At 42.1% G+C, this 24,367-nt stretch overlaps 2 non-coding genes across 2 annotated transcripts; both read right to left on the reverse strand.

Moving 5' to 3' along the window:
- Window positions 1-225: 225 nt before the first annotated feature.
- Trnay-gua (transfer RNA tyrosine (anticodon GUA)) lies at window positions 226-315 on the reverse strand. The gene is given in 2 exon segments: window positions 226-261; window positions 279-315. It is a non-coding gene; the product is annotated as a tRNA-Tyr (tRNA).
- Window positions 316-10,997: 10,682 nt separating this feature from the next.
- Trnap-cgg (transfer RNA proline (anticodon CGG)) lies at window positions 10,998-11,069 on the reverse strand. Its single transcript has one exon. It is a non-coding gene; the product is annotated as a tRNA-Pro (tRNA).
- Window positions 11,070-24,367: the final 13,298 nt, after the last annotated feature.

The following is a 24,367-nucleotide window of genomic DNA, read 5'->3' on the forward strand; positions in this document are numbered from 1 at the left end:
GAACGCCTGCAGAGACATAGAGACAGTCATTTTCCCTCGCAGGAATGGGACAGTTTCCGCCGTCGTGCATAGTACATTGACTTGCAGATTACATATTATGTGGATGTCGACACGTGTAGCTCATTCCATCCCATTTCGTTTTTCGGCGCCTTCAAAACTGCTGCGACAGTCAAGTCCAACTATACGCACAAGGGAAAAGTCTGACAAACAGAAAATTTAAAATATTCCTTCGGGCCGGATTTGAACCAGCGACCTATGGATATCTGCCAGAGTGACCACTACAGTCCACCGCTCTACCAACTGAGCTACCGAAGGAGCGTACAGACTGGATTCGCTTTTGACCCAGATAAGAACTGCCTCGCAGCAGAGTAGCACGTGGCCCGTTCTTCGACCGAGCGCGAGCGCGAGTCAGCGGCGTGCGTATATAGTGCTCTTGCAGTGTCACACGTCCTGGCGATATCTTTTCTCCATCACTGGGGAGCAACGGTCGGCCGCCGGCCGTCGTTGTTGTTGTTAAACTACGGATCGCTCACTAACAAGTGCCCTGTTATTATAAAACATTCATTCTATCACTGCAGCGAAAGTGTCAGAAGGAACGGGTTTTTCCTAGTTGTGTTGACGGAAATGGTGGAGGAACAGAGACTGAGGTGCGAGATCTTACGGTGCAATCACTGCGGGAGTACTATCTGCGTATGTCACAAAACAAGTTAGTATTTTTTTCGTAATTTGTGTATTATACACGTCATCCGTGAAATAAATCACATTTGACATACGTTAGTTTATCTGAATATTACACTCTTCGCCAACAGGTCTACCTCTTGGAGCAAAGAGTCCGCCACCCCTTCGCCAACTAAGTTGTGCGGACAGCCTACTTTCTTTAGCCCGTATTGTTGATGTGAAGGAAGACACGTAAGGAACGGAGAAATCGCATCGGAAAGAAGATCTCTTATGTTGTCAAAAAATTGAGGGATTTCCTAGTAGTGTGACGAAAAGGGAAGCGACAAGTTAGAACATTTGTCATTTTCATCATTTACTGTTTTCATCACAGCTAAAGTTCCTTTGGTTAACTTTAGATACACAGAGAAGTATTTACTAGATGGTACAACCGTTAGGCATCACCGGAATTTGGCACAGCAATCACATGCTAACTGCCACTACTATGCTCCGAACAAATTGTTAATTAAGCCCAGATCATGTAATATTTCAGAAAAATCAATATTTACTTTGCAAACTAGCCATCCGGTGCTTTTCCATCAAATCTTCAGGCAGCACATTTGCATTCCTTCAAATCATTTGGCAGTTAAACGAAAACAAGTTGATATCTCTCGATTAAGTAATAATGATGTAGGTCATTAACTAGATGAGATCTAACATAAATATTATCATTTGAAACTTTAGTTCTCAATAATATGGGACAAAACTTTGCACATTACAAACGCCAACTATTTTTACTCTTGAGATTGTAGATGCAGCAGATGCGACAAAGTTGGAAGATTATGAGTATCAGCCATCACCTTGGCGTAAAGAGAGATCATCATGGTTGGCGAATATGACTACTGGAGAAGATATTTCGTGAAAATATGTGATTATATATGCGTGAAGTTGTGCGTTTTTGGTACATACGCTTTCCATTTCCTTGCCGCAGCTAGTAGTTTGCAGAAAGAATCAAATACTTTCACACGTCAGAGCTACAAATTTCCTCCATCAGTGTGATTCACCAAACCTACAACCTAAAGTAACATCGCAGTGTTGGGGAACCTGTAATAACGTATTCGAATAATAATGAGAGCCAAAATACACTCTAACAGGAAAAAAAAAGACGCAGTGCGAAGCAATTATCCGAATGGCCCGGAAATCGGTAGATGTGATGTGCATGCAGAGACAAACAAATGATTACAGTTTCAGAAAAAATGGATGATTTATTCAAGAGAAACAGCTGCACAAATTGAGCAAGTCATAAGGCGTTGTCCCACCCCTGGCCATTAAGCACGCAGTCATTCAGCTTCGCGCTAATTGGCTGAGTTGTTGGATGCCCTCCTGACGGACATATTGCCAGATTCTGCCCAATTGGCGCGTCAGATCGTCAAAAGCCCGAGATGGTTGAATGGCTCTGCCCATAATACTCCAAACGACTCAATTGGGGAGAAGTCCAGCGCCTTTGGTGGCCAAGGTAAGGTTTAGCAAGCACAAATACAACCAGTAGAACCTCTCGCCGTGTTCGGTTGGGCATTATCTTGCTGAAATGTAAGACCCGAATGGCTTACTATTGGTATCCCATCGCCGTCCTGGGCGTCTCCAGACTCCTTTTCGGCCTGGAATCTCATTTACTGGAGTAGAATTGTCTTCAGTGATTAATCCCAAGTCGAACTGAGCTCCAACGACCAGCAAAGACGTGACTGGATAGACTCCAGACAGCGGCGGGATACAAGCCTCACTGTCGCCCAGCCGATTACAGCACAGCGGTATGTCGACGATATCCGACGCCACGTTTTGTTGCCCTTCATGGCAAGCTACGCCGGTATTACATGTCAGCAAGATGATGCCCGCACTACCGGTGAGAGTTTCTACCGCTTGTCTCCGTGTTTGCCAAACCCTACCTCGGCCAGCGTAGTCGCCAGCTCTCTCTCCAGATGAGAACGTTTAGTGCATTATGGGCAGGGCCCTCCTACCATCTCGGAATTTTGTTGATCTAACGCTCCTATTGGACAGAATTTGGCATGATATTCCTCAGGAAGACATCCACCAACTGTATCAATCCATCCCAAGCCAAATAACTGCTTGCAGAAAAGCCAGAGGTGGACCAACCCATTATTGACTTGCTAAATTTTGTGACGCTCTATCTATTAAATAAATTATCCATTTTTTTGAAATTGTAATCATTTGTTTGTCTGTACATGTATATCGCATCCACTGATTTCCGTTCCATTCGGATAATTCCTCCATGGTGCGGTTTTTGTTTTGTTTTAGAGTGTAATTGTGTGTAGAATAGTGGACAACGGCGAAGAAAACTGTGTATGCATCAGCTGGAGCACCTAACAAAGGCGAAGAGCGACTGTTACTGCTACCTGGACAAAATCAGAGTCTGCATTCCTCTCTTGTGACCATTGTTTCGGTATGTATGAAATCATAAAAAATTATAAAATTGAGCACGAAGTTCTAGTTTCAGTGTCTAAAGCTAATGCGAACTCAGAAAACAAAGTTCCCCGAGTTGAATAATTTTCACGCAGATACGTATCGTGACTGTAAAACTTCAACTCGTCGCCAGTCACAAACTACGATCCTATACGGCACTTATCGCCTCCTTTGAGTTTTGCAAGCCTCATCTTTTTGCGAAGATCTGATGGCGTCCGAATTCGATTGAAGTACTCGCTAAACCAACCAACTCATCGTATGTGATTTTACCATCATTCTGATTCGTTTTGATACTCGTGAAGCTACAGCTTTTACTGGATCTATATTGCAAGATTTTGTTTCTGTTATAATTGCTTGGTAATATATTGTATCAAAATTGAAAGTAGAATGTAAATAACTTATTGTAACAACACTGAGAAGTTCTTTTGGATGAACTGTGCTAATAACCCAGAACTTTCTGCATGCAAAGCGAATCAACAAAAGAAGGTAACTCTGAACTCCACCTCGATTCCGTTATAAGAACAACTTTGTTCGGTCACAATGTTCCATTTGCCCCGCTGCTTTCTTCGGAATAGAAGTAATATCGTTCGAACAATGCCAATCCGATGCTGATACTCCTGGAAGTATCATACTCAAATGTTTTTGATGCCCGTACATGTGACGTTACGCTGATGACATTCAGAATTAGAAGAGCATCTCGTACAAACTTCGGCAGAGTGTACCGGTACTGGCACTAGTGATCCCCGGAGTCAGACAGACAGGACAGTGCAGGCGGCCGCAGTGCGTGCTGTGCTGTACAGAGTGGCAACCACCATAGACGGGACGGCCCTGGGACACCTCGTTTTCCAAAAGCCACACCCGAGAGCTTCACACTTACACCACAGCGTGGCCCATTTCTTCCTCCTCCTGCCTCGCCGAGGACTGTATCGGTCGCAGCTGTCAGTATTACTCAACCACGATATTATTGCGCTTGGCCGTTATCGGATACACGCGTTGCCGTTACAGTAAACAAGCATAACGCTGGCCAAGCAAAAAGCATCGCACAGTCAGTGTTGTGCATGTGATATCAATCACAATTACCCGCTGACTCACGATTAGGCGTCTGAGGTGTCCTTACTACCAGACGCAATAACAGTGTGGTCGAGTGTTAACTGAGTGGTCATTTAATTCCACCACATATGGTGTAGTACTACAGTATGAAGCAGAACGGTGCAACCTGACTAAATGGAGATGGACCTTCGAAGGAAGTAGAATGTGAAATGGCACAGTATGTTGCTTTGGGGCTTGTTCCGACGTACAGACTAAACAGTGACTCACAAGCAGAGGTGTACACGTACCGCCATTAACCTGCCCACGCTTGCCTGTCAGGAGCCAGGCAGGCACTGTCTCAGCTGAACGGGCAAGCTGCTCTACTCCCATCCAAGCCAAGCCAAGCTAAGCTAAGCAGGCTAAAGGAGTGTTGCTTGCCTGCCCGTCTCCCCGCTGTGGTACGCTACGTGGCAGTTTATTCTGTACGCTTTCAATGTTGTGTTACGAGCAGGATTCGGAAGTTTATGAAAAGTCTTTTTTAACCGAGTATTACAAGACGACGCTCAATGTTTTGGGTCATTGCCAGCCACTGTGGCCGAGCGGTTCTAGGCGCTTCATTCTGGAACCGCGCGACTGCAACGGTCGCAGGTTCGAATCCTGCCTCGGGCATCGATGTGGGTGTTGTCCTTAAGTTAATTAGGTTTACGTAGTTCTAAGTTCTAGGGGACTGATGACCTCACAAGGGAACCTCCCCATTGCACCCCCCTCAGATTTAGTTATACGTTGGCACAGTGGATAGGCCTTGAAAAACTGAACACTGATCAATCGAGAAAACAGGAAGAAGTCGTGTGGAACTATGAAAAAAATAACCAAAATATACAAGCTGAATAGTCCATGTGTAAGATAGGCAACATCAAGGGTAATGTGAGGACAGTAACGCCGTGGTCCCGTGGTTAGCGTGAGGAGCTGCGGAAGGAGAGGTTCTTGGTGCAAGCCTTCCCTAGAATGAAAAGTTTACTTACTTTATTTTGGCAAAGTTATGATCTGTCCGTTCGTTCATTGACGTCTCCGTTCACTGTAATAAGTTTAGTGTCTGTGTTTTGCGACCGCACCGCAAAACCGTGCGATTAATAGACGAAAGGACGTGCCTCTCCAATGGGAACCGAAAACATTTGATCGTAATGTCATAGGTTAGCCGATTCCTCCATAGGAAAACACGTCTGATATATTCTATACGACACTGGTGACGGCATGTGCGTCACATGACAGGAATATGTTGTCGACCCACCTAACTTGTACACTTGGCGAACGGGTAAAAAGATTCTTCTACCTTGCCCGATTTAGGTTTTCTTGTGGATGCGGTAATCACTCGCAAAAAAGTGATGAAAACATAACAGTTTGTCACATGACCTGAAAATAAAAAATTAAAATATTCACTCGAGAGAAGACTTGAACCAAGGACCTCTCCTTCGGCAGCTCCTCACGCTAACCACGGGACCACGGCGCTTCAGACCTGATTATACCCTTGATGTTGCATATCTTACGCTTGGACTACACAGTTTGTATATTTTGCTTATTTTTTTCATAGTTCCACACAACTTCTTCCAGTTTTCTCGATTGATTTGTGTTCAGTTTTTCAAAGCCTATCCACTGTGCCAACTTATAACTAAATCTGAGGGGGGTGCGATGGGGAGGTTCCCTTGTCAGATGTTAAGTCCCATGGTCCTCAGAGCCATTTGAACCATTTTGGGTCATTGTAGGCTGGAAAATTATGGATTTTAGTTCTCTTTTCTTTTTCTCTTCGGCGTTTTTCGGGTTCACTTATTTACTTATTTTAGATACGAACGGTTTTCTCTGCAATTTCATCTTATTTGGACTAGTACTGGCTATTCTCGATTCGAACCGTCATCATTACCCCTAATACTTGTCTCCCGTAGTAAGCAGAAACATCTCTTGAAGTCGAGGTCCTTTGCACCTAAAAGCCTGAACATGTCTATTATAATACAATACAATGATAGTTCAGTTTCTGTAACCTTAGCATGTTTCAGCCAAATATTAACAGAGTTATAACAATGTTAGTTACTTTTTTAGAGGTTGTGTATTTCGGGTTCGCTGAATGCATTCTAAGTGGCCAAAATTGTTCATTCTAAATTCCCCAAATGTATTTTAACAAACGCGTAGTTCATTTTTCTTTTTATGTTAACCTAAAAAAATAAATGTCTGGAAGAAGCTTTTCATTCGTACAAAGCTTTCTTCGTACTACGTTGCATACCACCAGTACGCACTCTTTAATATCGACTCAGCGAATTTGTTTTTCCTGTTTCAATCGGTCTTTGCTCTAAATTTAGAGAACCTATTTACCGCCAAAGGCCTGAAGTCCCTATTAAACATTTTCATATATTTGTCAGCCACTAAGTCTATGTCCTCTTTCAAAATATTAATGGAGTAAGGAAACTGCTTGTAAAATTTACAGACATGTCGCAACTTACTCGAGGTTCCCGAATGTCTTTTAGTAACTTTTTACTCTGGTTGCAATTCGAGACACCTACCGATTTATTTGAAGTTGCCTAGTAAACATGCGACAACTTTTTCTCTGCTGTACGTGTGCTCTCCCCCCCATGAACCATGGACCTTGCCGTTGGTGGGGAGGCTTGCGTGCCTCAGCGATACAGATAGCCGTACCGTAGGTGCAACCACAACGGAGGGGTATCTGTTGAGAGGCCAGACAAACGTGTGGTTCCTGAAGAGGGGCAGCAGCCTTTTCAGTAGTTGCAAGGGCAACAGTCTGGATGATTGACTGATGTGGCCTTGTAACAATAACCAAAACGGCCTTGCTGTGCTGGTACTGCGAACGGCTGAAAGCAAGGGGAAACTACAGCCGTAATTTTTCCCGAGGGCATGCAGCTTTACTCTATGATTACATGATGATGGCGTCCTCTTGGGTAAAATATTCCGGAGGTAAAATAGTCCCCCATTCGGATCTCCGGGCGGGGACTACTCAAGAGGATGTCATTATCAGGAGAAAGAAAACTGGCGTTCTACGGATCGGAGCGTGGAATGTCAGATCCCTTAATCGGGCAGGTAGGTTAGAAAATTTAAAAAGGGAAATGGATAGGTTGAAGTTAGATATAGTGGGAATTAGTGAAGTTCGGTGGCAGGAGGAACAAGACTTCTGGTCAGGTGACTACAGGGTTATAAACACAAAATCAAATAGGGGTAATGCAGGAGTAGGTTTAATAATGAATAGGAAAATAGGAATGCGGGTAAGCTACTACAAACAGCATAGTGAACGCATTATTGTGGCCAAGATAGATACGAAGCCCACACCTACTACAGTAGTACAAGTTTATATGCCAACTAGCTCTGCAGATGACGAAGAAATTGAAGAAATGTATGATGAAATAAAAGAAATTATTCAGATTGTGAAGGGAGACGAAAATTTAATAGTCATGGGTGACTGGAATTCGAGTGTAGGAAAAGGGAGAGAAGGAAACATAGTAGGTGAATATGGATTGGGGGACAGAAATGAAAGAGGAAGCCGCCTGGTAGAATTTTGCACAGAGCACAACATAATCATAGCTAACACTTGGTTTAAGAATCATGAAAGAAGGTTGTATACATGGAAGAACCCTGGAGATACTAAAAGGTATCAGATAGATTATATAATGGTAAGACAGAGATTTAGGAACCAGGTTTTAAATTGTAAGACATTTCCAGGGGCAGATGTGGACTCTGACCACAATCTATTGGTTATGACCTGTAGATTAAAACTGAAGAAACTGCAAAAAGGTGGGAATTTAAGGAGATGGGACCTGGATAAACTAAAAGAACCAGAGGTTGTACAGAGATTCAGGGAGAGCATAAGGGAGCAATTGACAGGAATGGGGGAATTAAATACCGTAGAAGAAGAATGGGTAGCTTTGAGGAATGAAGTAGTGAAGGCAGCAGAGGATCAAGTAGGTAAAAAGACGAGGGCTAGTAGAAATCCTTGGGTAACAGAAGAAATATTGAATTTAATTGATGAAAGGAGAAAATATAAAAATGCAGTAAGTGAAACAGGCAAAAAGGAATACAAACGTCTCAAAAATGAGATCGACAGGAAGTGCAAAATGGCTAAGCAGGGATGGCTAGAGGACAAATGTAAGGATGTAGAGGCCTATCTCACTAGGGGTAAGATAGATACCGCCTACAGGAAAATTAAAGAGACCTTTGGAGATAAGAGAACGACTTGTATGAATATCAAGAGCTCAGATGGAAACCCAGTTCTAAGCAAAGAAGGGAAAGCAGAAAGGTGGAAAGAGTATATAGAGGGTCTATACAAGGGCGATGTACTTGAGGACAATATTATGGAAATGGAAGAGGATGTAGATGAAGATGAAATGGGAGATATGATACTGCGTGAAGAGTTTGACAGAGCACTGAAAGACCTGAGTCGAAACAAGGCTCCCGGAGTAGACAATATTCCATTGGAACTACTGACGGCCGTGGGAGAGCCAGTCCAGACAAAACTCTACCATCTGCTGAGCAAGATGTATGAAACAGGCGAAATACCCTCAGACTTCAAGAAGAATATAATAATTCCAATCCCAAAGAAAGCAGGTGTTGACAGATGTGAAAATTACCGAACTATCAGCTTAATAAGTCACAGCTGCAAAATACTAACACGAATTCTTTACAGACGAATGGAAAAACTAGTAGAAGCCAACCTCGGGGAAGATCAGTTTGGATTCCGTAGAAACACTGGAACACGTGAGGCAATACTGACCTTACGACTTATCTTAGAAGAAAGATTAAGGAAAGGCAAACTTACGTTTCTAGCATTTGTAGACTTAGAGAAAGCTTTTGACAATGTTGACTGGAATACTCTCTTTCAAATTCTAAAGGTGGCACGGGTAAAATACAGGGAGCGAAAGGCTATTTACAATTTGTACAGAAACCAGATGGCAGTTATAAGAGTCGAGGGGCATGAAAGGGAAGCAGTGGTTGGGAAGGGAGTAAGACAGGGTTGTAGCCTCTCCCCGATGTTGTTCAATCTGTATATTGAGCAAGCAGTAAAGGAAACAAAAGAAAAATTCGGAGTAGGTATTAAAATTCATGGAGAAGAAATAAAAACTTTGAGGTTCGCTGATGACATTGTAATTCTGTCAGAGACAGCAAAGGACTTGGAAGAGCAGTTGAATGGAATGGACAGTGTCTTGAAAGGAGGATATAAGATGAACATCAACAAAAGCAAAACAAGGATAATGGAATGTAGTCTAATTAAGTCGGGTGATGCTGAGGGAATTAGATTAGGAAATGAGGCACTTAAAGTAGTAAAGGAGTTTTGCTATTTGGGGAGCAAAATAACTGATGATGGTCGAAGTAGAGAGGATATAAAATGTAGGCTGGCAATGGCAAGGAAAGCGTTTCTGAAGAAGAGAAATTTGTTAACATCCAGTATTGATTTAAGTGTCAGGAAGTCATTTCTGAAAGTATTCGTATGGAGTGTAGCCATGTATGGAAGTGAAACATGGACGATAAATAGTTTGGACAAGAAGAGAATAGAAGCTTTCGAAATGTGGTGCTACAGAAGAATGCTAAAGATGGGTAGATCACATAACTAATGAGGAAGTATTGAATAGGATTGGGGAGAAGAGAAGTTTGTGGCACAACTTGACCAGAAGAAGGGATCGGTTGGTAGGACATGTTCTGAGGCATCAAGGGATCACCAATTTAGTATTGGAGGGCAGCGTGGAGGGTAAAAATCGTAGAGGGAGACCAAGAGATGAATACACTAAGCAGATTCAGAAGGATGTAGGTTGCAGTAGGTACTGGGAGATGAAAAAGCTTGCACAGGATAGAGTAGCATGGAGAGCTGCATCAAACCAGTCTCAGGACTGAAGACCACAACAACAACAACACGTGTGCTCTGTTTCGCGACTAGTATATATTCCCCAATTCTTAACTTCTCCTCAAACTCCTTTAAGTTTGGTTCGTTCATTTTGCTGCTCTCACTATTATGATAGCTGAACTGTATTAAAACTGCCTACGCAAACATATACGTGGCTACTCTGCAACCTGTCGTCAGATTCAGCAGACTGAATGGGTCCAAGCTGGCCTGCTTGAACCACTGTACCTCGGTACACAGGCACACTCTTTTTTCTGTTGCGGAAGGCTGACTGCTTTAATGTTTGCGGCGGACATAGGGGCAGGCTGGCTGGAGAATTTGTCCACCTCTGCTTGCAAGTCAAAAAGTAATTTTTTTGGCTATCTCTTTATCTAACTTATGATCTATCTGCTTTCCATTTTTTCATTTATTCCTTTTTTTTAAATATCTTCGCAAAACAGCGATATCTCGTTAGATTTAACGTTAATGGTATCTTTAATGTATGTAAGTAGATATTTAATTAGTTGGGTAATTCCAGTATTCTTTCGGAATACTAGATCCAGCTTTAACGCTATATGTGGTGCTTTAACGTAATTAAGCTATAAAGAAAGAAAAAAATACTGCTAGGGTGACTTTGAGTATGTTATTCTCCGTTAATGAATTACGCTGGCTGCATGGCGCAGCACCCAAATATTAAAACTAACATCCTTCTACAGTTAATTTGGAGCCACCTACCATACGAAAAGTCTTTAAAGATTGTAGCTAGAACAAAATGGAATTGTATGCTTGTGTTTTATTTCTAGTGACTTCGACGTTGCTTTGCCCTTAAATTGGAGCACTCGTTCCTTTCTAGCAGTTTGGACTCTCGTGCTTGCGCAGACTCTGGGAGACGAGACAGGATCCAATTTCCCGCACAACTCGCGCGTCCCCTTCAGGCCTTGAAAGGGGTGGACCAAAGCAAAAAGCATGTGGGCTCGTCCGGGATTTGAACCCGGGACCTCTCGCACCCGAAGCGAGAATCATACCCCTAGACCAACGAGCCACACTGTGAAAGTTTCTCGAAGATATAAAGAGATAGAAGTAGATCACACGGTGCAGAAAAGTGCTATCTCGTGACCAGTTTAGCCATCGCATCAGTTCATGCCGCACGATTTGCACTGTTTTCCGTATAGGCGGTTCACGTCCGCTCACATACTAGTTGATCCTGGTAAACTTGCCTTTCCTAACGAGTTGTTGTGATATAAGGTTGTCTGGTTTCCAGCCGAGTGAGGTCTTTAACAAAACATGACTTTCAAAGACACCAGCTGTCGAATGATTCAATTACTATTGACTCTTTGGAGCCGCGTAAATCAATATCATTCTGTTCCGAAGGAAGCATCATTTCTCCTCTCTACTCTCTACCGTATTTGAGGAATTTTTGTATCGCGGTCGAAGGTTAAGTTTGTGGGATTCTAGTACGTCTGCTCAATCGGACTACAACATTCTGGCATTCAAGGATATCACTTTATGAGCACACTCATACTGTCGATACGCAGGGGATAATGTAGTATCCACAAGCAAACTCTGAGTAATGCAGTTGCACACTTTCAAAGTGATACGAGTGTTTCCTGAACGACAACTACGGTTACTGACATCTTAAAATCATAATTTGCTTTCATATTATCTGGCACGGACGACAGTAGGTATGACACTGCTTTTAATTACCTTTTGCGTGACAGTTGTATTTTATTTACTTTAGAAATACGAAACACTAAGAAAGTTAAGGTTTCTTTAAGAAATGAACATAATACGACATTTATATTCCAACGCATCATTCACCTGAAATACCGCCTAGACCACCTCAATATTAAACAAATTTGCTTCGAGTTGTGACGCCAATTTAGTCATCAAATAATTTTAAAATGCTTTGTTTTCCTGCAGATAACGATATTTTGAGGCATGAAAATTAGGAATGTCAGATGTCGTACCATACCAAATGAGAAAAATAGAAGTACTAAATACGTATCTACTTATTGATTGTTTTCAATTAAATGAGTACTTTTTTGTGACAGCAGAGAAATACAGAATAATCTACTGTACGAATATTAACACCGATCTTGGTTCAAGTAAGAACTGTCACCTAACACCGCTACAGATCATTGAAGCTGAAGAGGTCTGAGCCAGCTACTAGGCAACCCCTTGGATAGGGAACATGGCTTTGTACACTGACTTCTCTGCCAAGGGCACTCATACGATGTTTGTGGTGGGTGGAGACAGTGGGTGGCTGGACCGTGTGTATGGGGTATTTTTAATATTTTGGAAGACGAATGACGAGTTATAAGTAACTATAAAAAACATCTAGTTCCAACCCACTTAAAAACCTGGATTATACCGGCTTTTAAATTTTCTTTAAAGGAAACTACCTTACTACACTACATTTTTCCTTTCGCCTTGTCCCTGTGTATGGGCGCTCTTGCTCTCTGCTGCCAGAGCGGTTTGTACGTAAAGGCGTGGATCCAGTGCGGCGGGTGAGGGGCGACGGAGGGAGTCACGGAGTGAAAGTCTGGTCAAAGCATTCTTGTTTTTGCCATAGTGGAACTCGGGGCAGAAGGAGTGGCTCTGAGCACTATGCGACTTAACTTCTGAGGTCATCAGTCGCCTAGAACTTAGAACTAATTAAACCTAACTGACCTAAGGACATCACACACATCCATGCCCGAGGCAGGATTCGAACCTGCGACCGTAGCGGTCGCTCGGTTCCAGACTGCAGCGCCCAGAACCGCACGGCCACTTCGGCCGGCGGGGCAGAAAGAGTACTTAATTTTTCAACACGGGGCAGAATGGGATAAGGCAATTTTTATGAAATTCACGTTCATAAACGTTGAAATTATTAGGAACACAATATCAAAACTAAGACATAATATGGTTTAATGAACAATTTGGGCTGAGGAATATGGTATCTTCAAAAAAATCATTAATGTCATTTTAATAAATGTTCAATACTTTTAACGCTTAAGACCAAGTTACTGTTACTTCATTGAATGACATTACTCATGCAGGAAAGCTGCGCGGAATGGCCGAGCGGTCTCAGGCACCATGTCACGGATTGCGCGGCCCCCCGCCGGAGGTTTGAGCCCTCCCACGGGCATGGGTGTGTCTGTGTTGTTCTTACCGTAAGTTCGTTTAAGTAGCGTGTAGGTCTGGGGACCGATTACCTCAGCAGTTTGGTCCCTTAGGGATTCACACACAGTTGAACATTTTGAACATGCTGCAAATGTATTTTTCAGGCTTACGAATAGACAACGTAGGCTGCCTAGTAATAAATCATGTAACACAGTCCCGCTCAGTTAGACGATTTTCTTTGTTAAACCTGATCTTTCCACAGTTGATTTGGGTACATTAGACTCCTTTGATTCTTTTTTTTAAAACTCCCATTTCAGACAACAGCTGAAACTGCCATTTCCGTTGAATTAGTATCCCATTCCTGCCTATCAGCTTTTAAATGTAAGTTCACACCATCTGGAAAGGCTAGGGAAAAACAAGAAACACGTAGTTCGAAATCCACTTGCATCAAAAATGGCTGAGCAGAACGGAACACTATACAGCTCCGCCCCGTCCACTTCAGCTTCAAGAGCACATTTCACGTTAACAACTTCTATGGGGACTAATAACTGACGGATTTAAACATATTATATAACTAACGTATAGGGACAGAAGGCACTTTAAGATTACTTATCATTCAGAGGCGTACAATAAACAATTAACGGCTTACCTCTAGTTGAAAGTCACCATACGTTATAAAAGCTCAGCTGGAAAAGTGAACGACAACCGCTCCCTTACAATTCACACTCTAATCCGAGTAAAACTGTCTGCCGCACCTTTCCTTCGATTCAGAAACATAGCAATACGTCACTACGATAGACCGCAGCGATCTCCAGTCTAGAAAACAGCACGATACTGTTGTGCCCCACTATCCTATTATACCCCGTGTGCTCCTACCAATTTGCAAATTTACCAGCCAGTTCCGTACGATAAAGTAGTAAAAGAACTGTGACCTCGAAAGCAAGGACTACCAGAGGATTGTGTTTACCACAGGACACTTCTCTGTTGGCCGCCTGACTTCTGGCTAACGTGGATGGTCTCCCAACCTGACCGGCTGGCTACACGCCAGGATGCAGCGGCACAGTGCAGGCCTACCTGCTGACAAAACAACACACCCGGCACTGTTCCCAAGTCCACATGCAAAAGCCGCTGATCGCGGGAAATTGAGTTACGCAAGACGGGAAGGGAAAAACCCATCGCTAAGCAAAAAATTACAGAAAGATTGACTTTTCCCGAACTTAAGCGGAAACGAACGAGAGAAAGAGCCTGCGTTCACACGCCCAATTAGCAGTAGTGTGCTGATCCGTGTTCACGATCGTAGTGTGAAATGAAACATTGATAATGCCCAGGGCAAATTTCCATATTATATTGTGTAATTTATGGCGACGTCAGAGTTGTGAGAGTTTGTCGCTTTTATTAACTACGTGACAAACATACTTCTCAAATTTTCGAACGAATGGTTTCCAAGTGATAAATTGCTCTGAATGGCTGTTTCTTGGAAGATATGTTAAAGTGAAGTACTACGCACTTGTTATTTTTTTTCCAGTGTTTTCCATGAATGTTGTGCAATGTTGTACTAACAAAAAAAAACTTTTTTTTTGTAACTACGGCATGCCATCTGTGAATATAACAAAATGTTTATTTATGTGTGACATGCAATTTTAAAAACTGTTTTAATTGTATGTAAATTCTTATTACAATGGGTCGCTGTCAGCAGCGAATATTGGGGAGGTTCCACATTTGTCAAAAGTGAACAGTGATGGTAACCTTTGCAACAACGGTTTCACTTTTCAGTATCGTCAGATGCGTCAGTCTGATACAAGTGGCTTCACTAAGACTATACAGGGCGAGTCACTAACTATTGTCACCAAGAATAACCCTGAAAGTATGACAGAGCTGAAAAGTTTGTGGGACAAAAGTTGCATGGGACAACGGGGGCCATAATATGACTTTGGTTTTTTGTTGCTAGGTGGGGTCGCTACAGAGATATGAAGGTCAACTTTGTTTTTTTTTTTAAATTGGATGCTATAGTTTGGTACTTATTTTCTGATAGCGGCTACGAGACGTATCCAATGATGTGTAATATTAAGGTCTTTGAAGGTCAAGGAAGGTCACAAAAGTGGCATGAACGTCCATTAACAGAGGGTGTTCAAAGTGATGATAATTGGTATCAATGCAGTGGTGCAATCTTCTTATCATGGATTGAGTAGTATTCCTTATCACATCTGCACTTATCGAAGCACATGCTCTGACAGTTCTCTCTCGCATATCTTCAGGTGTAGTTGGAACGTCTTTATAAACAATGTCTTTTACGACTCCCTACAAGAAAAATCCAGAGGCGTCAAGTCTGGCGAACGAGCCGGCCACGACACATCTCCTCCGCGTCAAATCCAACCATTTGGGAATTGTCGCTGCAACTCATTTCTAGCCATCAGCGAGAAATGTGCCGGATACCCATCGTGTTGATACCACATTCTGTTCCTTGTCCCTAACGGTATTTCTTCCAATAACCCACCTCATGTTTCTTGCAGGAATGTGGTGTAGTTCCTACCATTAAGCTTTCCTTCGATGAAATAAGAGCCTATAATTCTGTCCTCCAGGATCTCACACATACATTCAGCGACCTCGCTTTTTGGTGTGCAACTTGCCGCAGCCAACATGGATTTTCAGTTGCCCAATACTGCATGTTATGCAAATTAATAAATGTGTCATCCCTCTGAATCTGAAGTTGAGCTCATCGGCGGAATTCAAGGCGACGCATACAATCCGTACTAGTTAATTCTTGGTGGGGACTGATGTGGTAAGGATGATATTTATGGCGATGCAGAACACGAACAACGCTGCTCTGGCTCATGGCAGATTCGCTTGCGATTTGACGCGAACTAAGACAAGGTTTCCGAACCACAGTGGCAAGAGTAACAATTTCCGTTTCCTCGTTAGTAACTTTCCTTTGTCGGATATGTTTCCGATGCATTATAGAGCCAGTTGTTCTCTATTTATCATACATATATTTAAATGTACGACATGTAGGGTGAGTACACTGACGATATCTGTCAGCGCATAAGTCTCTAGCTCTCAGTGAATTTCGTTGGCATTCTCCGTAAATGAGCAGTATATCGACTTGTTCTTCGAAGGTATACATCATTCACATTCGTTTGATTCGACGATATTAGTCTTACCGTTCCTATTAGTGTTGTATTGCGAAAACGTCGTTTGGTGTTTACATGACAATGGTACGTTAGATGGATACGGCGTATTCGGGAATATTTACTATTTGCACGATGTACGAGAGAGAATTGTCAGAGCATGTGCTTCGTTAAGTGCCTATGTGATAATGATCATCACTTCGAACAACTTCTGTAAATGGACGTTCATGCCACCTTTCTGATCTTCGTTGACCTTCAAAGCCCTTACTGTTACACGTCATTGGATTCGTCTCGATAGACGCTATCAGAAAATAAGTACCGAACTATAGCATCCCATTAAAAAAAAAAAGGTTGACCTTCATATCTCTGAAGCGAACCCACCTAGCAACAAAAAACCAACGTTATATTATGGCCCCCGTTGTCCCATGCAACTTTTGTCCCACACACTTTTCAGCTCCTATCATACTTTCGGAATTATTCTAGGTGGCAATAGTTAGTGACTCACCCTGTATAGCTAATACTACAGAGTATGAATTCTCACATTCTGCAGATCACTAATTCTCTTACTGTGTCGTTACCAAAAAAGGGGAAAAAGCAAAAAAGTATGCTCAGAAATCACATTTCGTAAAATCCCACTGGCCATTACTGTTACACGAAGGTAAAGAACTTACTTCAAATATTGCGCTCTTTTTACCGTAAGCTGTGGTAGTCTTTTTACTCCTCTGGAGATAAATAAATCCTTCTGCCTCATGAGCAGAACAAAACTGTCAGTGGGCTCTTGAAACAGGCAAGAAATTTCTTCTTAATTTTCACTGTCCTCGATTTGACGGCACTAACCAGTTTTTTTTTTCCAAGATATTTTCAACTTAAGACGACTCCAGAGAGATTTCGCCCAGTTATCAACAATATTATCTCCTATGGAAGTCAAAATCCTCTGTCAAGTCACAGTAATCTGACCGTTGCCTATGGTCACCGTCAACGTGCAGTAACCAATCACAGACGGCTAGTGGCATCACTAGCAGTGGAAGAAATATAAAGCGTTCGGGTAAGGGGATGGGAGACAAGAGTGCAGTCGTTGTCATAATGCAGAAGCGGAGTTATTACCTGACTTCCAAAAGGGCACGATCATTGGCTTTCGCGCCACGGGTGGGAGATTTTCCGAAATGACCAATTTTGTAAACTGTTGCGCGCCGCCGTGGTTACATTATACCGCGCTTGGCAAAACGGCGCTATCCAAAACCGGCGCCGAGAGAACTGTTGCGCATGACAGTCATAGCTGACAGGTGTGAACGATGACTGCAGGGATGTGTACGGGGAAACAGATTTGCAACTGCTGAGCAAGTGACCGCTCAGTAGTAACCAAGGGGAGTTCAGCGAACGTTGTTGCATATGGACCTCCGCAGCAGGCGCCTGGTCCATACACCCATGCTGACTGCTGTCCATCGGCGACGAGGGCTGGAATTTGCACGCCAACACCGCAATAAGACGTTCACCGAGTGGCGATAGGTAACCTTTTCAGATGAACCACGTTTTATACAGCATCGGACTGATGGTCGTTGGTGTGTACGGCTCAACAATCGTCGCTAGGGCCCTGGCACCGTTATGGTCTGGAGAATGTTTTCGTGACATTCCGTGGGTGATCTCATCATTTTGGAACGTACGATGGATCAACACAAGTTTGCATCTGTCCTCGGCGACGATGGTCACCCCTGTTTACAGTTTGTTTTTCCTCTGCATGAAGGCATCTACCAGCAGGACAGTGCAATGTGCCACACCGGTTGCAGGGTACATGCGTAGTCCGAAGAGCATCAGGATGTGTTTATCGTACTCCCCTTGCCACCAAGCCCCATGGATTTCAGTCGGTACATTCCAGAACCTCACTGACACACTGTCTGCACGTTTCCGTTGCAAAAACTGCGTTGTTCAGACTTTTGACAGGTGGTCGCATTGATGTGATTCTTTACGTGGCCACAGAGACGACGGGGTTTTGTGCCAACGCAATTCTAACAAAAAAAAAAAACTAATGAAACTTCCTGGCAGATTAAAACTTTGTGCCGGACCGAGACTCGAACTCGGGACCTTTGCTTTTCGCGGGCAAGTGCTCTACCATCTGAGGTACTCAAAAAAACTAATTCTTCTGTTCATAAGACAGATAATCTTGTAAGTGACAATGACGAGATTTTCAAAGCGTTTTTAAGCTTCATAGTTGATTCGGGTGATTCAAATCCACGTCACCATTTTGACATAAATCTGCGAATGCAAGACATATAAACAAAGCCACACAAAGTCATCTCGCCGACGTACGCACAAAAAACGAACTTAAAGACAAGATTTAATCTAGGGTTAGAAAAGCAAAATATTTTTCCATTCTGTTTCATGAAACCACCAACATTTCTCAGATTTAACAGTAGTGTTTATCTTCCCCTTACCTTCACAAGGGAGAACTGTAATGGATATTAGAAGATTCGGCACGAAGATACAAACGAAGACCGTTGTTGAACAGAAATCGCGCTTGCTCATAAAGCTAAACAACTCTGCGAGAAATTTATTACCGTTCTGGAAATGTGTGTTGAGATTTGCACTGACAGCTGTTCTGTATGGTTTGTGAGTCAAAGGTGCCATTCAGAGCTTGTCGAGACAACCATTACGCAAAACATTGCCTTTGTAGCAATCGTTTGTTGAACAGCATTTTTGCTAATGTTTCCAAGTTCACTGTTTGTCGCAACGTATCGCAACTCTAAAGAAGATTGTAGCATTTTCTAATACCTCTGCAAAAAGACATGGAGTCTTTGAGGACGCTTTCGGTGGAGTAGCAATGCAGCGGAATTCTGCAGTTTCATGATGACAAGCCACCGAAAAAAAACCCTCTGAAACATATCTCTGTGGCGCGACTGTACAATGACGTCCCAAGAACAATGCTTTAGACAGGCTTTACACGGCCTTGAATTCATTCCCTCGGCCGTCTGCTTGGAGGACGTATTAGGTAAATTATGAAATGTACTCACCTGTTTTATCTTTCCTTTTACTTAACTTTTAGGGCACAAATTATTATATTTTTATTTTATTCATTTTTCAAGTTTTTTTCCTCGTAATATTAGGGTAACTTCGTCGCTCAGCCGTTTTCATCAACCAACAACTATACACTTTAAAACAACAAGGGCACAAAACCCGTCCTAAAGCAGAAGAGACAAAATGTGGATTTTGCTTCCCGGCAGCTACTCCACGAAGCTTAAGAAACTGCGGGTTGAATGTGGAAGTAAAAGCACAGTGTAATGTTCCTCAACAGCTATACGCAGATAATGATTTGATTGCTCAGTCCACCGAAAAGGGTCTTGCGCATCCTCCGTGTAAGAGAATGTCAAATCTGATCTAAAGGAGGGGCTCTCCCGAAATGTGATGAATCTTTTCAATTTAAGATTTTTTCTGCCACGTATTGTAAGTGTGAAACAAAGAACGCAGGCTTACAAGCAGTTTCTGGGTATTCCTGTCTCCTATATAGTGCAGGAATTCAGACTGTGGTTGACTAGTAGGTCTGTTGATATTTTAAAAAATCGGGAATCCGATACATCGGTGTTCAAAAGAATATCATCGTCTTTCGGTATGCCGAAAACAGTATCGGTATATAGACGGGAAAAATATCGACGTACCGGCCAATAAAAATATCGGCTGCACATTTAGAGCTGTATATTTAAGTGTCGATTTATTATTAGATATTCTGTACATTAAGAAGCTAGTAGTCTGCCTATCCCCCTTTGAGTAAGGACTTAAAGGAAAACGATGCAATTACACGATTGGCGATAAGCACTTTGCTAGTAATGGTAACTGCATGTAAGTGGCACAATAAAAGGTATCCGATGGGTCCGTCGTTCGGTTTCGTCACTCTTCGGATTTGTCCGGAACACTTCATGTCAACTACTCTGGTTTTTCGTTCCTGTCAACGCCAAAGTTGTAGTGTCAAAATTGCATGGCGCAGTTAAACGTTACAGTTTCTGCTGGAAGCGCCGAGCGCCGGCTACGTCAGCATTTCCTCTCATATGTCTCCGTCCACCGCAAACCAATCTTGTTGTCATTTAGGTTTTTGTTTATCGTTTTCAGCAAATGTTTCTGAAGAACGCCGATGTGAAGAAATAGCACACTATTTGAGTTAAAAACTATTTTAACGCTATTTCTTCACATGCTGTGGTATTTCTTCATATTGGAAATCGTATTCCAATCACACCGCCAACCCCCCGCCCCCGTGCAATCGGACTCCTTCTTTTGTACCACCAACACTTACTTCACACAGTCAAAGAGAAAAACTCGACGCGGTCGAAGCTCAAAAAGTAGTAAGACTTCTTCACACAATAAAAGTGAAAATATGTTCTATAACAATTTCAAAAGAACAACTTCAAATATTTACTGATAATTGTGATAATTATAATACAAAATAAAAGTATCGACACTCGATACTGCCATTTTGATATCAATATATCGTCGGGAAAGGTATAGCGATATGTGTCTATATGTCTTGCGTTACCCTCGGAGAAAATATAGCTACATATATCTATATGTTTTGAAGAAGTATCGATATATCGATATCTTGTTAACAGCCCTAGTGGCTAGATGGAACCTCCACGTTGTGGCCGGTGTTAAAATTCTGGAGTCTCTGCTCGACATCACCGAGACGTGCGACAATGAACTGAATCCTTATATTGGTACTATTCTAAAAATTCTAGTCACTCTTCCTGTTACCAGAACATACGTTCTCAACCCTTCGTCTCCTCAAAAGTTGGTTTAGAGCAGTCATACGAGAAGAGCGACTCACCTGTCTTGCTTTCTTTCAGATCCACCGGGATTTTGATATTAAATCAAACAATATTGTGAAAATGAAAGTTGCTACTCACCATACAGCTGAGATGATGAGTCGCAGATAGGCACAACAAAAAGACTGTTCCAAATATAGCTTTCGGCCAGTAAGGCCTTCGTCAGAATTAGACGGAAAACACACACATACACAATCACGCTATGATATATTGACTGATGCAGTCATCATGTGATTTGCAAAGAATAAGAAGGGATGACTTGAGTTTTTCGTATATATTAATGTAGAAAAGGCAAATCCTGTGGTCTGGCTGCGTGTGGAGTGCAGTGTTTCTTCCCTGCGGCACTGGGAGGGGGAGGGTGGCTGGCCGCCTTTTAACCCTGAGGAAGACCCCCGCACTCATCTGGTAGCAGGTCGGGTGGGCCTGGGGTCATCCTGGAGGGACAAGAACGAGGATAAACCCCTGCCCCCGTCTGGGCTTGAACTGGGCATATTCAGGGCCTCTAGACCATCATGACCAAATTACAATGTAACAAAATAATTGATATTGAAACACGTATGTTGTGTGGCGGCGATGGCGAGGCATTGCAGAGTCTCTGACCAGAGAGCTATTTGTCATTCCTAGTCTGCGCTTGACCGCGCGAGTGTTGCGAGCAGTAGTCTGTGGGTAGTCTGTCGGTAGTAGCACCCCAGTGCAGTTGTGTGGGTAGTCTGTCGGTAGCAGTAGGCCAGTGCAGTCTGTAGTAGTATGTCGGCAGCAGTAGTCGAGTACGGTCGCGAGCGGGACGCAGTCCGCGGGCGTCGACATGGGTCTCTGGTCAAGATGCTGAATGAGGTATATTGTTAATTAAGGTAACCAAGCTGCATTGCGCACATCAGATAATGTAAAGTTTATTTATTGTAATTAATTTTCAACAAGTGCCCCAATAATAATTTTGATTTCAAAGCAATTTTTAACAAAAGAACCATTTAATTGAACCAACGATTTCCTTCCATTTCCTTTAAAGAAAAGTTGCAGTTAAATTTCAAAAATAAAAAAAAAATAATACTTGCAATGCATTTCCTCCAAGCCGTGGCCAACAATAAGAGCAGAACTTTGACATGCAGTTTCGAATGAGGTAAGAAATTAATTATGATTTTTTTGCACAGGGCCAAAGACCGATATTTCGGTTTAATTGAGTTTACATTGTCACTGAAGTCTCATTAGCATTGAATTGTTTTTCATTATTTTCGTGAAAGCTTACACCTTGAGTCAGATTGCGATTCTCATTTTTATTGTCATTAAATTTAATTGCTAGGGAGGTTACGCTTGGCTCCCATTTATTATTTTTTGTGTCTTTCAAAATTTCTGTGGGGAGGTTACACTTGGCGACACCCAGTCCAGGATCGTATTTCGTTGAGAATCTTTTGAAAAACAGTCAGATATCTGCTCTTATTTGCTTAGATATAATTAGGATTTGGCGCAACGCTTTTACTAATCTTGTGACTTTCTTTCTACAGGTCAACGGCAATTCGTTGCTCTGTTGTATTTGTGTGTTGTTTTTGCATTGTGCTTATTTGTTTTGTGAATAATTGTGACTATTGTAAAAATGCCGCGAAAGACTGTGAATAGTGTATCGCGAGGTATTATGAATGAAATTACCGACTCAAACAACTTCACCAATGGTACTAGTGACACGCAGTGTAATGATGACAATCGTGCGTTCACTGACAATCAGTGTGTTCCAACTACTAATAATGATCTTTGTCTTAATGATGAACATACGAACTCAATTGTCTCCTCTGTTAATTTGACGACAATTGATGACGCGGGGAGCTCTATTGTAATGAGTGCTGCCAGCCTAACACAACCGGTTTACTAAATTTACGTGATGAACACACAAATTTCTCTAATAAAAATGAACAGGATACACAGAGTACGACGGATTTATTTAATTCCGAAATAATGTCTGACAGTGTACATCCGACTGACAAACCTTTTTGTGAGTCTCAGAATAACCAAATGGTTACGGAAAGCGAGACAATTCCAGGTACACCACTAAACAACACGAAGAATAGAAATGATAATTTTGTGTCGAATCCAATTATGGCATTTTTGCTACAAATGAATGAAAAATTAGACAACCTTAATGAAGATAACAAACAATTCAAAGAAGATAACAAACAACTTAGTGAACAGGTCAGACAACAGAGTGAAGATATCAAACAGTTCAACGAAAAATTAGACAACAATTCCAGACAGTTAAATGAAAAATTAGACAACAATTCCAGACAGTTAAATGAAAAATTAGACAACAATTCCAGACAGCTTAGTGAACAAATTAGAGCCGTTGCCGCGCAGTGCCATGACACTAAGGAACAGTTACGCGAGGAAATTGAGGCTTGTTCAAGAAAAAGTAGCGAAGAAATTAAGTCTGTTGCTCAGGAATTAAGGGAATTGCAAACAGCTGCAACAGAAACACTCAGAGACGAAATTAGCGGAGTCGCTAAACAATGCTCTGAAAAAGCTATACAATTACGGGACGAGTTTAAAGCAATGACGGTAGAACTTTCGCGCACAATGGACGCAAAGATAGACGCGAAATTCGAAAAACAGAACACTCAGATTGACGAACGCTTTAATCTCCACATACAGAACAGTGATACCCGTTTCCGCAAATTTATTCAGGATCAAAATAAAGTCAAACGTCAAGTAATGGAAACAATCACTGCTCAGAGACAGGAAGACAAACGTAAAATGTTTGCGAAGACAAAAACGTATGTAGACAGTAATATTGCCGCAGTGTCCGACAAAATTAATACCATCAAACAGTCGAACACAGAATTACGTGACGAAATTTCGGATCTTAAATCGAAAACAGACACATACACAACCGATTTTCAAACAGTGACCGACAGACTCGAACAATTAGAACTAACACACGATTCCGATGTAATTCAAGCTGACGTTAAAAAACTGAACGAAACTACAAGTAAATTGCAAAAACAGATTAATGCTACTGACACTAAAACCGATGATCAGGTAAAAATACTGACTGAAAAATGTGATGAACTGGCCAGTCGTATTGACGTCATCGAAAGTACTAATGACAATAAATCAGACGATACTTCACCGGTTTCATTTAATCAAACACCTGAATTTCAAAATTTACAGCAGACAATTAATGAGATCGATTCGTCTAATAACACGTTGCTTAGAAAGTTGTCAAGTTTACAACAAGAAGTAACAGAGATGAAAAGTATTTCAGTTAATAACACATCACAGCACATGCCACTTTGCGAACATTTGTCAGACTCGCGCAACGCGTATAA

This window comes from Schistocerca serialis, chromosome 2 (assembly GCF_023864345.2).
Source record: "Schistocerca serialis cubense isolate TAMUIC-IGC-003099 chromosome 2, iqSchSeri2.2, whole genome shotgun sequence".
NCBI lineage: Eukaryota > Metazoa > Arthropoda > Insecta > Orthoptera > Acrididae > Schistocerca > Schistocerca serialis.